Source organism: Camelus dromedarius, chromosome 6 (assembly GCF_036321535.1).
Source record: "Camelus dromedarius isolate mCamDro1 chromosome 6, mCamDro1.pat, whole genome shotgun sequence".
Lineage (NCBI taxonomy): Eukaryota > Metazoa > Chordata > Mammalia > Artiodactyla > Camelidae > Camelus > Camelus dromedarius.
The window spans coordinates 18,998,150-19,013,648 of NC_087441.1; the positions used below are offsets into that span (position 1 = coordinate 18,998,150).

The 15,499-nt window shown below is 36.5% G+C and overlaps 1 protein-coding gene across 5 annotated transcripts in view; it reads left to right on the top strand.

The window, feature by feature from the left end:
- PLAGL1 (PLAG1 like zinc finger 1) overlaps positions 1-15,499 on the top strand; it is a 97,549-nt gene that overhangs the window by 30,722 nt on the left and 51,328 nt on the right. For 3 of the 5 annotated variants that reach the window (XM_064486632.1, XM_064486630.1, XM_064486633.1), the window contains exons 1-2: positions 3,336-3,657; positions 7,940-8,009. The gene's annotated coding sequence lies outside the window, so the exon portion shown is untranslated. Of the gene's footprint in view, positions 1-2,854; positions 3,009-3,335; positions 3,658-7,939; positions 8,010-15,499 lie in introns of those variants that run through there. The other 2 variants (XM_064486631.1, XM_031456473.2) reach the window with 2 other exon arrangements.

Genomic DNA, 15,499 nt, shown 5'->3' on the forward strand with positions numbered 1-15,499 from the left:
TAGGAAACAAATACATCCATCCAAGAGACGGTTCTATTATTTTCCTAAGTGTTTTTTTTTCCAAGAATTGATATTGGATTTTATCAAATGCCTTTTCATGCATCAGTTGGAAAATATTTTTTCCTGCTATTTTGTTAATGTGGTTATAATCTATATAGAATGTCTGCTCACATGGTATTAATTTTAGCGTGATTGAAGTTGTTACCTCAGTAACACCTTTTTGTGAAAGTGTTGGGTCCTGACATGTTTCAAAGTGTAAACATGTCAGCAGAGATCTTCTTATTTTATATTTGCTGAAGACATTTAAAGAAGTCATTGAAGAGTTTGGAGAACAAAACTATATCTCAAAATGCTTAGAAAAGAAAAACAGTGATCATGAAATTTATCCTGAGTGGTTCTTTGTAACAGCGACCATACTAGTAATGTATGGGTCCACTTCTGCCTTGAGAGATGCTTCACTTGGCTTCCATAGTGCTTCCAAAATTAAGGAATTTTATACTGAAACACTATATATCATGCTTGTCCTGAAAAATATACATTTGGTGACACTGCCCTGAGCTGGACAGCGTTTGCCCCTCCCACAAGGAACGTTCTTTTCACTTTACCATAATCCCGTTCTATGTTTCAAACTCCATAGAGATTTGAGTTTGCAACTTCTGCTCTAGAACCTTTGTTGGGGCACATTGTAATGCCAAGGCATGTGTCATTGAGGGAAGGCCTAGAGAATAGGTGGGTATCACAGTTGCTGAGTCAAAATATTCATGTTCAAAGGGAGGTTTGTGGAAATAACCTAAAGACAAGAAAGGTTTTTCATGTAATTCATTACCAACGAGAGAGACAGCCTGATTGACTGACTTATGCATAAAGACGGCACAAAGAAGCACTAAAGAAATCAAAATTAAAACTTTAAACCAGGCAAAGAAAACAGAAAAGAAACTTCGCCTACTGTAACCAAAGAAAGAAAGTACAACCTTATGATGTAAAATGTGAGATGTGATGGCAAAGCAAAGATACCAAAGATTCTGCTGATGTGTTGTGTCTCTACAACTCTCCACCCACCGGCAAGACACAGTGAAGAAAAAGATGGTCAGACCAAATCCTGCGAGTTTTCACAGACATCTTCGAATTGGGAAAGAAGTCAGCAGCATCCCTCGAAACATCAGGGAATCTTTACATACCATTGCTGGATCTTGCCCGAAGCAGGAGTACTGTGCTGAACGGGGCAAATGAACTGAAGCTTATTGACATGGGATATTCCCTTGGCTGGCTTGATAGTGGGCTGGGTTAAAGGAACCTCAGAAGTGATGATTGACTTCCCCCAGCAAGCTCTATACTCAGCCTCAATCTGAGTTCCGCAGTCCCCCATCACTACCCCCTGCCTCCCCAAACCCTCAGGTCACAGAAAATGTAGGTAGAAATAACAGCCCTAAAACTGAAGCTCAGGGTAGAGAAGACAGACACATTTCAGAGGAAGAGGAAAGTGCACCGGGAGTGCACTTTCAGTATGTTAGTGCAAATGTGAGGTCTGTTGTTAACTTTTAAGGATAAGCAAGATAAAAGATATGACATGGCTGTTATGTAAACATGTTATAACGGGAGATGGGCATGGGAAGCAAAGAAAATAGCACACAGAAGACAGATGAAGAACTAAGTCTGGAAGAAAACCTAACCAAGGAACAGAAATTTATATTCCTTATATGTGTTTAAATAAACAGAAAAAAACAAAGATTTCTATAAAACAACCTAAGGACAATATAAGATGAGAATGTGATGAAAAGGGAAATTGCAGTAGTTAAGAAAATCTATTTTCAAAAGAACGTGATTTTAAAATCCAATAAGCTAGAAAAAGTAATGAACAGATTTTGTTAGAGAATCAGAGTGAATGCAAAGCAAAAGAAGATGAATATGGAAAAAAATACCAAATATAAGAATAACTGGTGACTCTGCAGTAGAAAATCCAACCAATGAAAGAAACTTATTCAGATATATATATTATGAATGGGACACTATACTAAGAAGGATGGAATCCATAAGTTGAAAGATCATACTATATACTGGGGAAAAAATGATATAGAATAGTTGACACTGAGACATAGCCCAGTTAAGGATATACAGGATACTTTAATGGTAAAGAATTCTCAAGCATCCAAGCAGGAAATTCAAATCATCTACCAGTGAAAAATCACATAGGATTCAGTTCTCTCCACAGAAATCTATGATGTCAAAAATCAGTAAAGCAATTGCCTTCTATTTTGGTTAGGTTTTGAAGGAAGAAGTGAATCCAAAACATTTGCCGCCCCCCTCAGTTTTTTTTTTTTAATGTGTTAAGATAAAAAGCAGATAAAACATTAAGGTACTCTCTAAGCCCTCCTTAAGAAAATGACTTGAAAAAGAGAACAGTCCATCAAGAAATTAAAAAAAAAAATTCAGGAACTGATACGTTATGATGAACACTGAATTCATTTAAAGATATAGAATTGAGACTGAACATCTGGGAGAATAAGGTGGTAGAGCTCTTTAAAACGTGCTAAGTGCCGGTAAGCCAAAAGTAACATAAGCAATGGAAATCGGGAGGTTGCAGTGAAGATGAATACAAGTGTAAGATTCTGCTAACGTCCTATTTCAGAGCTACGAGACTGTCTGAAATACGTGGTGAATTCCTTATGCCTTTCTAAGTCTTTTCACTTAACGCTTATAGGCCTCTTTTAGGGATGTGTATCTCGTAGGGAAGAAAGCTCGAGATTTATTTGTTTCTTTTTCTTAAATCCGAAGACCATTTTAAAATTCCTTAAAGCATACACAGTATGAGTACATAATTGTAAAATTATTTCCGTCTCATCTTTCTGTGCCTTAGTCTCTCCATCTGTAAGACCGGGAGGAGGACTGTTTCTCACCAGGGGGTCGTGAGGATTACGTTTATTTACCTGTGAAGTGCTTACAACAGTGCCTGGCTCACAGTCAGTGGGCACAGTTAGGCTGCCATGATTTCCACGCGGCACGAATAGGAGGTAAGTTTGGCCTATTGCAGTGTTCTAGCATCTGTCGTGTTTCTCATTTATGATTTGGCTCAGGGCGGTTCATCCTGGTGGTGACTTCAGTGAACAGTCCCCGATATGGTACGGGGCTTCGGGCTGGTTCGGGTCTACCTGCGCCAGCTCTGCACCTGGGCGACCTTGGCTTAGCCCACACGGATGACTCAATCGGCCAGGCGTCTGGGCGCCTGTCCTCTTCCTCCGCCCAGGCCGCCGACCCCCTGGCTCCCCAGCGGGGCCTCCTCCTGCCACGTGACGCCCCCGCCAGGGGCCCCAGCGCCCTCCTCGCGGACGCGCCGTTCCGGCTCCCGGGCTCCGCCTGTGCGCGGCCTCCTCGGCGCAGCCATCCTCGCGGCTGCCGAGGGCGGCAAAGCCCACGGCATCTGCCATTTGTCATTCAGCCCGTCGGGACCGCCCCGAGCCTTGATTTAGACACGTCTGGGGCGGATTCTGGCCTCACTCTTCTGGAGGACGGACGGACGGACGGACGGGGCGGCTCTCCTCCCAGCCCGGAGGACCGCGGGCCTTGGCGCGCGGGGCGCTTCCCCGGGTCGCCGTCATGGCCGCGGAGGCGGCGCGCCCGAGCTGCCGCGCCTGAGTTCCGGGGGGCTCCGGACCCCACAGGGTAGGTGGTGGGGTGCTGGCGGCCGGACTCGGAGGCCGTGGGGCCGCGGCGGGCCTGGGGGCGGCAGGGCGGCCGCGTTGCCGCGGAGCGAGGACTGTGCTGGGCTCCGTGCCGCGCTCGGGAGGGTGTGCCGGTGCCGACGCGCCGCGTACGTGACGGGGTCCGGGGCTCCTCGGGACGAAGTGTGAAACTCTGACAAATTGTCACCGGGCAAGCCAAGTCGGCTCGAACAACAGATTCTTTCGCCCGGTCGTTTTTAGTGCCACTTTTTGAAGCATTCGCGTGTATTTGGTATGCGGTAAATAGACTCGATTTTTGAAACCTGGCACTCTAACCTTGCCCAAAGGGCCAGGAAAAAAAAAAGTCTGTTAAAAGTAGTAATGTGACTAAACATAAAATGTTTGCGTTTACATTCATTATGGAAAATGATTAGTTTTGTGCTTTAGTATTATGGACCCTATCAGGTATACTTTTAAAACTATTTTAAAATGTGGGCTCTTAAACATTTGCTAGATTAGGATAACCGATAATGCAACTCTAGTTACTTAGTCTCAGCATCAAACTTTAAGGACAGTGCTGGGGATTTTTACTTCTTAATAAATAAAACTCCTATAATTTTGACTTTTCCCCCCCAACAAATATGTGACTTTTATGTTTTAGGAAACCAATAAAAATTAAAAATAGAAACACTCAGCTTAGGTCCTCCTTCTTCCAGGAATCCTTCTCTAACCCCTCCCTCCCCAGGCAGGATCGGAGGCCCCTCCTGTGAGCTTTCTGGGGCCTCACTGAGGTCCTGGTTCCTTATGTCCCCCCCCCCCCCCCCCCAGCGTGTATTAACCCATCAGTCTCGGTCTGAGCCCGGTGGATACTTGGCACATGGTAAGTGATTAATACTGTTTAACGACCAAACAAAAAGATAAAACGATCTGATGTTTCACAGTTTTAGCTGTAAAATTATAGAGTGGGAAATTAGATAAGAACATTTACTTTAAAAAGTTAAGGATCTAGAGACGTTGACAACATCCGATGTCCGCGCTGCCAAGTCCTAGCAGTTTTAGGTATTTATCCTGTAGAGTGATGTTTTTCAAAGCGTGAATGAAGCCCATTTGTAGTGGGTCGTGAAATCAGTTAAGTGGATAATGATCAGAATTTGTAAAACACGAACTGACAGAATAGAAAATAACAGAATGTGTCTCAGGTCATAGGGTATTTGCTTCATGAAACTTTTTTTTTTCCTTTCAGTGTTATACACACACAGATGTGTGTCATGATGTAAAACGTCATTCCTTAGTATGAGTCATGGTCAAAAAAGTTTGAAAGCCACTGCCCTAGATAAATTTTCATACATATACACAAGTAGACGTGTACAGGAAGGTTTAATATAGTGTTATTTGTAAAACCCCAAAGCTGGAAGCAACCTTTATGTCCATCTGAAGGAGGAAGGTAAATTATACTCCAGTCATGAAATGGAACCCACCCAGGACAGTGGTGAATGAAGTAGCTTTGTGTTTTAACACAAATGCGTCTCAATAATATTGAGCCAAAAACAAAAAAAAGAAAAAAGAAAAAAACAAGTTGCTGAAGAAGACTGTATGATATCATCTATGTGAAATTCAGACCCTGGTGAAATAAAGTTGTGGTTTAGGGGTGCATACATAGGCATGAAAAATAGTAAAGAAAAATTGTAAAGAAATCAACACTATAAAAATCAAATTAGTGGTCATCTCCTGAGGAAGAAGAGGGGGATCATGAATGTGAGGAGACACACTGAGTTTTTTGGGGGATGCTGGAAATGCTTTATCTCCTGACCTGGACAGTGGTTACATGGGTGTTTGCTTTATAACTCTTTGTTAAGTGCTACATATAATGTCTGTATATTAAGTTTCCCCCAAAGTATATTAAAATATGGGCATCACAAAAATGAAGACACCTAAAGCCAGGGCTCCAGTCTATTCACATTTCCCAGCTACTCTTCAAAAAAAAGAAAAGTCGTGATCAGGGAACGGTACCTAGGGAACGTAAACAGTATCAGTAATGTTTTATTTCATAAATTCTGTTGTGAATACATCTGTGTTCATTAAATTCTTCCTATGTTTTACATCTTAAATATTATTTTTAATATTTAGAAGAAAATTAAAATCACAGATGATACTATACACATTTTGGTGTGTGAGCTTTTTTTAAAAGCGGCTTTTACTTGTTTTTTACAAAATGGATATTATATTGTATGTAGTAAGATAAGCTAAAATCAGATTCTTTATGAAAAATTAAATACTGAAAACTATATAAAGACATAACACACCTTCATGAAGGAGTTTAAAATGCTAACATGCTTATATTTACTTCAACAATTTCAGTTCCTCAGTCACTGTAGGCCACATTTCAAGTGCTCAGTAGCTGCATGTGGCTAGTGGCTATTTTATTTTATGATGCTATATTATTGTAAATTATGCTGTATTGTATAACAGAACATTTCCATCTGGGCAGAAATTTCTATCGGAATACACTGTTTGAGATACAAATCCTTTGTTGGTTATATAAACTGCAGGCAATTTTTTCTTTGTGCTCTTGTGTCTTAAGATCTTCTTTACCATTAAGGAAATATATTTTGAAATTTTTTTCTAAAAGTTTTAAAGTTCGCATTTTTACATTTATTTCTTCAATTTGCCTGACATGTATATGTAAATATAAGTTGTACATATTTTATATTGAGGTGAAGGTTAATTTGTTATCTTTTTCCCATGTGGAGTGGTAATTGTCCTAGTACCAGTGCTTTACATTGCCACCTCCGTCATAAACATATTCCCAGAAATGCTTTGGTTCATTTCTGGACTCTTTACTCTGATCATTGATTTGTCTCCCTCCACAAATACTACAGATTTTTATTTACTTTTGTTGTATATGTAGTATATTTTTCAGTTCTAAGAGTTAAAATTTTGCTTCATTTGATACTTTTTTTCTTTTCCTATGAGAGTTTTAGGAATATTTTCTAGTTCCAAATGTGAAAGCTTTTGTGAGTTATCCTTTTGTTATTGATTTTTAAACTTACACTGTAGTCAGCAAATGAGAGTTCTATGCTACCGATTCTTTGAAATTTAAGAATTGCTTTATGGCCTCAGTTTTTCAACTGTTCCTTGAATGACTGAGAAGAATATGTATTCACAGACTTTTGGGACAAGGTAGGTATAAAAATAAATATATATATATATATGTCTCAGAACAAGCATAAAAATTGTGTGTTTCAGAATTTTTTTCACCTAATTTTTTGGTTTGTTTGATTTATCAATTACTGAGATTGGTATAATAAAAATATCATATAAAATAATTAATTTTCTCAATTTCTTCTTATAATTCTGTCAATTTTGCGTTATAAAAGTTGAAAGTACCTACAAGTTTGAAATTGCTCTCCTGTGTGAAGTGGACCTTTTGTCATTCTATATAGTGACGGTCTATGCCTCCTTGTCCAAATGCCTGTTACCTTAAGATCCATTTTGTTTTCTAATGCTCTAGTCACACCTTTCTCTTAGTTAGCATTTGCTTAGAATATCTCTTTCAAATAGGTAAAACCTGATAGTTTTTTCTTACCCACTCTGACAATCTGTCCTTTAACTGGAACTCTCAGTCCAATTAAGTTTAATATAATTACTGACATATTTAGGATTAAAGTTAGCATTATATTTTACGGTTGTTTTTATCCTGTCTTTTTTTATTTCTCTGCCACCTTTTGGATTTTTTTCTTACTCCATTTTCCTCCCTTTTGACTAGGATGAAAATTATATATTTTGTTTCCTTTAAAATTTATTGTACCAACTTAAAGTTTATTGATTCTGTTCTTCTTGAGAATAATTCAAAAAACCTTGACACTCATAAATCAGCTGGCTTAAATGCTGTTGTCTTCCAGAGTTTAGTTCCATCTTGATTTTTTTTCTCCTGTAAATTTGACATCACTGTGTTTTCTTTTCATGAATTCTTTGTCATTCCTTCTTGCGTCTCAGATTTTTCTTTTTTTCTTCCTCAGATATATATTTTAGAAGCTTGTTTATTAAGGGACTGTTGATGGCAAACTTCATCTGAAAAATGTCTTTATTTTGCATTCATTTTTGAATGATGGTTTTGTTAGACTTACAATTCCAGGTCGACAGTTTGCTTTGGAGGTGTCATTTCATTGACTTCTACTTTCAGTGTTACAGTTAGTTCAAATAACTGTTATTTGCTGGCAATTTGTCTTTTTTTTTTTTTTTTTTTTGCCTGGTTTTAAGATCTTTTCTTTTGTTTTCTACAGTTTTACGACACAGCGTGTCTAGGTGTGGACATTTCATTTATCCTGGATTTACTGTGTTCCTGTCCCTAAGGTTTGTTTTACATCAGTTCTCAAAAGTTTTATCTTTTATCTCTTTCAGTGTTGCTTTTCCTCTGTTTTCCCCATTCTTTCAAGATCTCTAATTCGACTTCTGTTAGACTTTCTCATTCTATTGTCCATGTCTTTTAATCTAACTTTTATATATTATAGGTACTTCTGTCCATGTTGAATTCTAGATAATTTCTTCAAATCTGTATTCTGATCTTTGTCTAATTTTTGTTTCTTCTCCAAATTGGACTATAATTTACATACAATAAAAACACAAGAATAAAATGTATGGCTTGATGAAATTGACATATGTATATGCCTGTATGATCACCACCCAGATAGAGATACAAGCATTTTCATCCCTGTAGAAGTTCCTTCCTGTCCCTTTCTATCAATAGAGCCACTCCTCTCTTCCAGTCTGCCATTCTCCTCACTTCTATCACCATGGATTATTTTCAAGGGTTCTTGAACTTCATATAAATGGAATCATATAGTTTATTCTTTTTATGTGGATTTTCTTTTGTTTGCAGGATATTTTTGAGATTCATCCACGCTGCACGTATGAGTTGCAAAGGGATGACAAACTAAGACCTATGGGCCAATTCCAGACCATAACATATTTTCATATATAAAATTTTATTGGTTATAGCTATGTCCATTCTGCAGAGTTAGGGAGTTACTGTATGACACTTTACAGAAAAAGTTTGGTGATGTTTCTTCTATATTATAAGGATATAGTACAATTTTATTTACCTTTTTTCTTGTTGATGAGTATAGGAGTTGTTTTCAGGGTTTGGCCATTATAAATAAAATTGCTGTAGATGTTCTTGAAACTGTCATTGGTGAATATATATATATATATATACACACACACATATATACATACACACACATACACATACATACTCATGTCTCTTGGATATATATCAAGAAGCTGAATTAATAGTCTTTGGGTAAGTTGGTTACATTCCCATGAATATTAATAATGTTAAATATCCTTTTATATCTTTGTTGGCCATTCAGATTTCTTTTGTGAAGTGCCTGTTTAAATCTTTTGCCCACTTTTAAAAATTAGATTATTTTTTTGTTAGTAATTTTTAGTTCCTTATGTATTTGGATTAGGAAACCTTTATCAGGTACATGTTTACAGATATTTTCTACTTGTCTGAATTTGCCTACTTATTCCCTTAATGGTGCCTTTGGATAAGCAGATTTACTTTTATGAAGTCCCATCTATCAGTGTTTTTATTTGTTTGTTTGTTTTTTAAAGGGATCAGAAGGTTAGTGCATTTTGTACCCTGTTCACAGACTTCTCTTCCATCCTCATTGTTGTCCCCCATCAAGGTCCGAAAGACATTTGCTTTTGACTTTTTTTTTTTGTTTTTCCTTCAGAGGCTTTATAGTTTTACTCTTCACAGTTGGGTCTTTGATTTATCTACATTTGATTTTGTGAGGTAGGGGGTCAATATTTATTTTCCACATGGTCATTCAGCTACTCTACACAGTTATTGAAAAGACTCTGCTTTTTCCATTGAATTTCAGTGGGACCTTTTTTAGAAATGATCATATATTTGGGTCTGTTCTGGACTGTACTCTTACTTGTTCCACTTTGCCTATCAGTTCTTTCATCAATACTGTACTTTTTAAATTATTGTAGTTTGTATTAAGCCTTAACATACAGTAGTGTAAATCCTCTAATTTTGTTCTTCTTAAGGATTGTTTTAGCTATTTAAGTGCTTTGCATTTCCGTGTACATTTTAGAATGAGCTGCTCAACATCTATTTTTTTTAAAAAAGTCTACCAGACTTTTGAGATTGTATTGACTTTGCAGAACAATTTTAGGAGAATGGACATCTTAATAGAATCTTCCAATTTATTAACACGATATATCTCTTAATTGACTAAATTCTTTTTCTGTTATTCTTAGCATTGTTTTATGTTTTTCAGTGTGGAAGACTTACACTCTAAGTTTATTTCTTAGCCATTTGATTTTTTTTTGATGCTACTGTAAATAGTATCTTTTCAATTTTATTTTCCAGCCATCTTGCTAGTATACAGAAATACAATTAATTTTTGTATATTGAGCTTGTATTTAAGTAACCTTGCTAAATTCACTTTTCAGTTCTGGTAGTTTTCAGTATTGCAGATTTTCTAAATGCACAATCATGTCATCTGTTTAAAAAAAAAGATTAACTTTATCTTTCTAAACTCTATTCCTTTTTTTTCTTGCCTTATTGCACTGGCTGGAAACATTGGCACAATATTTAACAGAAGTGTTAAAATGGACATCCTTGCTTTTCTTAATCCTAAGGGATACTATCTCACTTTAAAGGATGTTGTTTACTGTACTTTTTTTTTTTGTAGATGCTTTTTACAAGGTTGAGAATATTTTCTATTTCTAGTTTACTGAAATTTATTTTCAAAGATGTGTGTAAAATTTTTAAAAACTTTTTCTTATGAAATAATTTTAGGTTTACGGAAGAGTTGCAAAGGTAGTTTAGAGTTCCTGTATTTATTTCACCTGGCTTCCTCTAATTTTAGCATCTTACATAACCATAATACATTTGCCCAAATTAAGAAATTAACAATGGTGTAATATTATTAACAAAACTATAGACTTTATTCAGATTTTCCCAGTTTTTTCACCAGTGTTCTTTTTTTGTTCCAGGATATAATTCATATGCCACATTCCATTTAGTTGTCATGTCTCCCTCATCTGTTCTAATCCATGACAGTGTTGTAGCCTCTTGTTTTTCATTACGTTGCCACTTTTGAAGAATACTGGTCATGTATTTTGTACAATGTCCCTCAATTTGGGTTTCTTTGATGTTTTCTCACAGTAAGACTAAGGTTATGGACTTTAAGGAAAGAATATCACAGAGATGTTATTGCATCATATCTGGGGGCACATGATAGCCACATCAACATGTTAACCTTGATTACATGGTTTAGATTGTGTCTGCCAGGCTTCTCCATTGTAACATTTCTGCTTCTTATTTTCTGCACTCTATTTGTTAGAAGCAAGTCTACTCTCAAGGGGAGGACAGGGGAAAGTATCAAGTGATTTATGAATATATATTAAAACTACCACAGTAATTAATAAATATTTTGAGGGATTTATTTTGAGGTTGTGAAAATGTCCTATTTCTCCTTAATGTTTTGCCCACTAATTTTAGTGTTCAACTGATCTTGCCTGAAGCAATTATTACTGTGGTATTCCAAATGATTTTCTATTTCTTTTATTCTTTCCACATTTATTAATTGGAATTCTCTGACTCTGGAGCCAGCCTGCCTGAGTTCAGTTCCTAGTTCTGCCCCTTCCTTGCTGTACAGTATAATACTGGGCAGTTACTTAACTTCACTATATTTTAATTTTCTCATCTATAAAATTAGATAACAGTGTCTACCATAGAAGGTGGTTGAGAAGATTAAGAGAGCTGATACATAGAAAGGGCTAAGAGTTATGCTTAGTCCCTAGGAAGTACTCATTTTTTCCTTTATTTCTTAATGTGGTAAGTTATTTTAATTTTAATTATTTGTATAATTATACAGATTAATTATGAAGTCACCCTGTAGTCTTGGATAAAGCTTACACATATGATCTGGATTTAATTTACTCTTTCATTCTTTTTCATGTACTATCCATGAGTCATGCAGTAGCCGTTCTTTTACCACAGCAAAGGACATAATGAATGATAGATCCCTTAAAAATGTATATAAATAACACAAGAGCTTAGCAACTGAGGTGGTAACATTCCCAACTTTCTAAAATGATTTCTAGCTGAGTCTTTCGGTAGAGATAGCGATAGAGATAGCTCTTGAAAATGAATCTTTTTAAGTATTGAGTTGAACAAATTAAAAGCTTGGCATATCTTGTAAAAAAGGGCCACTAAGCTGGAAGGAAAAATGATTTCCACTTTTCTATGTGTTTTACCTAAACATTATGTTAGTGTGGAGGTTTCAATATTTGGAATAGTTAAAAAGATTCATTTGCCAACAATATGTCTTGAACACTTTCAGTGCCAGGCAATATGTCTTTCTAGTTTGGAATACATTTTTTTGCTCTTGGGGGAACTTATGGGACAGTCAGGATCATTTAAAAAGTTGAAGTCAGGCCTACTTGTATCACTCAGGGAAACTTTTCTGTTACTTTTTAAGAAGTTGATAAAATTGAACTCTAATTCTTTCCTGTATGTTTTTTCCATTCCTCTCAGCATCTTGGATTAGGTCCTTATCATTCTATGCTATTTCCCCCCATACTGAGGTTTTCCTTCCCTTCCTATCATGTGTAATGACCTCTGGGAACATTTCCCTGGAAAGAATCCTTCAGTGATATCCCAGGACTTGAGGAAGCAGGTCCTTGACTTCTTACCTGCCAATGGTCGTTTCTCTGTCTAGTCCCAGGTTGCTTTACCAGCCTCCCTCCTCAGAATTAGTCCAGAGACACAGTTGGTCTTAACTGCTCATTAGAACACAAACTCACTGCCCTGCTTTTGAGGCTATGCTTTTTCTTCATGCCATTTCCTCCTAAGTGAATTTTCCAAAAATTTTCTGGGTTCTGTTCAGAGAATACTCATTCCACAATCCTATAGATAGGAACCCTATAATTTGTAATCTATAGCCCTTGTTAAATTCTTACCTTTCATCACAAATCTTTATATCTAAATGTCATTTCCAGTTGGGCAGGTTCTTAGAGATAGGGTTCCAGTACCTACCATGATGCTTTGCATAAAAAGAGCTGTTGCTAAATAGCTACCACTCTTAAGTACCTACTAAAGTGTGCTACAGTTCTGCAAAGTAAGTATTATTGTCTCTGTTTTAAATTGTGAAGAAGCTAAGTATCAAAGAGATTAAGAAACTTGCCCAACTCCAGTATAGTCAGGAAGTGGCAAAACTGGTTTGTCTGATTTGAAAGCTCTTACTATTTCTTCTATGTCATCCTACCTTGGTACTAAAAATAAATAGTTAAATAAAATTATTAAACAGATGTATTTATGGTAAAATACACCACTGAAATTGCTTTACTTACATCACCAATGTGCTACTTGGGGTCTTCATTTCAGTGACCAAGCTAGCTTCTGTGGACTAACTGATACACTCTTTTATTTTCTCTGGATTTTCCTTTCAAGGTTTTATTGATGCTAATGAATGAGATTTGATATTCTAATGTTAGCTTATTTGAGGGTAAGTGAAAAGGTTAGAAACTTAAGCACAATTTGTTTGGTCTTTGTTTTATTTTTAAGCAGAAAATTTTGCATTTGCCTAAAAACCTTTACTAGGCAACTGATAAGGCAAAAATAGTCCGCTTATCTTTTATGAAGTACTTTTTCTTTGTCTGCTGAGGTATAAAATACAGAGGAAAAACTTATAAAGTGTGCCAATCTTAAACAGCTTGGTGGGTTTGTTTGTTTGTTTGATATATCATCTGTATAATCACTGCATGAAGGTAAGACAATCTACATCCATCCAGAAAGAAAATTCTTTCATGTACCTCCTGGCCAGTGCCTCCCCTGGAAGTTAACAGTCTTCTGATTTCTCTAATTGTAGATAAGTTTTGTCTGTTCTTGAACTTTAAGGGTAACCAAGTAGTATGTGCTTCTTTGTGTCTGTCCTCTCTCATTCAGAATAATTTTTTGAAATTTATCAATGTTGATGCATGTACAAATAATTTATTCTTTCTTTCTCAATTATATATTTTTCTGATTATCATTCCATTCTATCAGTATACCATAGCTTGTTTATCTGCTAATTGATGGATGAGTTTGTTCTAATTTTGGCTATTGTAAGTGAAGCTGCTATGAATAGCCTTACACAGATGTTTTGGTGGACATTTGTAGTATTTCAGTTGGGGACATACGTAAGACTAGAATTAAGTCACAGAATAGCCGTATATTTAGTTTCAGTAAATTCTGTCCAACAGTTTACCAACAGTGAGTGAATAAATGTACACTACTGGTAGCAGCAAGAGTTACAGCTGTAGTTTCACATTTTCGCCAACACTTGATATGGTTTTTATTTTTCATCTTAAGCCCTCTGGTGGACGTGATATGCTCTCATGGCTTTCATTTGCATTTCCTTCATTATTAATAATGTTGAGCACCTTTTCATGTTGTGTCTCAGCTAATTTGATGAGATGAAGTTAGATATCTCTTTTTGTGTATTACTTGTTCAAGTCTTTTGCACATTTTTATTGGGTTGTTTTTCATCTTACTGATTTGTAGAAATTACACACATCCTTTGTTAGATGTGTGTATTGCAAATAGCTTCTCAGACTATGACTTTCTGTTTTATCTTTCAATGTTTTTTGATGAACAGTTCCTAATCAAATCCAGTTTATCAGTTTTTTTGAATAGTTACTCTGTTTTGTGTCCTGCTTTAGAAATCTTTGCCTATTCTTTACTCACAAAGATATTCATTTTCCAGTTCACGTTTAGGTCTGTGATCCATTCTATGATCTATCTCAAAGTAATTTTTTGTATGATGTGAGATAAGGAAGGGTCAGCTTTTTTTCGGTATAGAAATCAAGTTGCTCTGGAATCACTTTTTGAATAGACTTTACTTTCCCCCTTTGAAGGGCATTGGTGTCCTTCTTGAAGATCACGTGTTCATCCATATATATATATATAGGTCTGTTTCTGACCTCTCAGTTCTGTGTCATCCTATTTGTCTCATGATTGACAATAGCTAGTCAAGCTCTAGCTATCTTTTTGGTATTCCAGCCAAGAAGGAGGAGAAAGTAATAATATGCTCTTTCTTCAAGGATTATTCCCAGAATTTACATATAACACTTGTGTATAAATTGCCTACACCTTGTCAGTCAATAACGTGACAGCTTTTATCTTCAAGGAACATTGGGAAATGTCTTTATTCTGGGGGCTCATTCACCCTTTTAAAATTCAGAGTTTACATTACAAGGGAAGAAGGGAAGAATGGCTGTCAGGGAGAGTTTGTAGTCATTGCTATAGCTTCTATTTGTAAGCACTTTGTAGATGCTTAATAAATATTTCACTTGATTAACTCTCAACTACCTCTCAGGGCAGCCTCATGACCATACATGCAGATATCACAGGCCTGTGCTAGAAAACGTTCCCAGATCTACTCAACAGGAAATGTGCCAAGTGGTAACAGAGTCAGCTACTTCCTAGTGAGACAAATGTTCAGATCCTGTTGAAGTTCTTCTCAAATCACCCAGTGTTTCTTCTTTATGTGGTGTGGTTGCCATCGTAGCAGTGGCGAGAGAATGAAACCTAAATCAAGAAAACCTGAAGAAAGATGTGGCTCATCAGGTCTCATAAGAGAGTGGACTGTGATGGGAGGAAGACCAAATAAAACATCTTTTGGTCTTGGTAGGGTCCTACACATCCCTCATCCTTTGTATTTTGGAAAAGAGACTGGAGGTCTAGATTCCATTTCTTCCATTTGTTTAATTTTACTATTGGTTTTAGTCAATGCAGTCAGTAGATGTGTAGATTTTTCATTTCATAGGAAATATTT